This window comes from Galeopterus variegatus, unplaced genomic scaffold (assembly GCF_000696425.1).
Source record: "Galeopterus variegatus unplaced genomic scaffold, G_variegatus-3.0.2 Scaffold8403, whole genome shotgun sequence".
In the NCBI taxonomy this organism is placed as follows: Eukaryota; Metazoa; Chordata; class Mammalia; order Dermoptera; family Cynocephalidae; genus Galeopterus; species Galeopterus variegatus.
In genome coordinates, this window is record NW_007734514.1 from 56,759 (window position 1) to 57,895 (window position 1,137).

A 1,137-nucleotide genomic window follows, 5' to 3' on the forward strand; every position below is an offset into this window, starting at 1 on the left:
CATAATATCCTCAAGGTTCATTCATGTTGTAGCATATAGCAGAACATCCTTCCTTTTTGAGGCTGAGTAATATTCCATTGAATGGATGTACCACATTTTGCTTATCCACTCCTTTCTATAGACACCTGTGTTGCTTCCACACTTTAGATACTATGAAGAGTGCTGCTATGAACACACATCTCTTCATGGCCCTGCTTTCAATTTTTTTGGGTACAAATCCAGAAGTGGAAATGTTGAATCATATGGCAATTTATACCAGGTTAGCAACATATGTTTCAGTCAACATGGAACCAGGAAATGATACATGAATTTCAGAATTTCTTCTTCTAGGATTTTCAGAGACATCAGAATTGTAGATCCTCATACTTAGGGTTTTCTCCTCCTTGAACTTGATCACAGTGTTTGGAAACTTGCTCATCATCCTGGCAATCATCTCAGATTCCTGCCTCCACATGCCCATGTACTTCTTCCTCTCCAGCCTGCCCTCTGTAGGCATCTGTTCCACCTCCACCACCATTCCAAAGATGTTGGTGAACACCTAGACACAGAACAAAGTCATAACCTGTAAAGGCTGTATCTGTACCCAGATGTACTTTTTTATCCCATTTGTAGGGATGGACAATTTTCTCTTGATTCTGATGGTCTATGACCAGTTTGTAGCTATCTGTCACTCCCTACACTACACGGTCATCATGAACCCCCAGGTCTGTGCTTGCTGGTTCTGGTGTCCTGGATCATGAATGTACTGAATTCCATGTTACAAAGCTTACTCATGTTACCACTGTTATTTTGCACAGATTTGGAAATCCCCCACTTTTTCTGTGAACTTAATCAGGTCATCCACAGTGACTGTTCCGACACCTTTTTTTTTTTTTTTTTTTTTTTGGTCCTTTTTGAGACCGGCCACACCGCGCTCAGCCAGTGAGCACTGTGAGTGCACCAGTCATCCTTATATAGGATCTGAACCGTGGTGGGAGCGCTGCTGCACTCCCAGCACCACACTCTACCGAGTGCGCCACGGGCTCGGCCTCTGACATCTTTTTAAATAACATGGTGATGGACTTTACTGCTGTGCGTACTGGGTGGAAGATCTCTCGCTGGGCTCCTTTACCCTTACTGTAAGATTGTTTCCTCCAT

General features: G+C 43.4%; 1 pseudogene; it reads left to right on the forward strand.

Annotated features, from left to right (window-relative positions):
* Window positions 1-284: 284 nt before the first annotated feature.
* Window positions 285-859, forward strand: LOC103608415 (annotated as a pseudogene).
* Window positions 860-1,137: the final 278 nt, after the last annotated feature.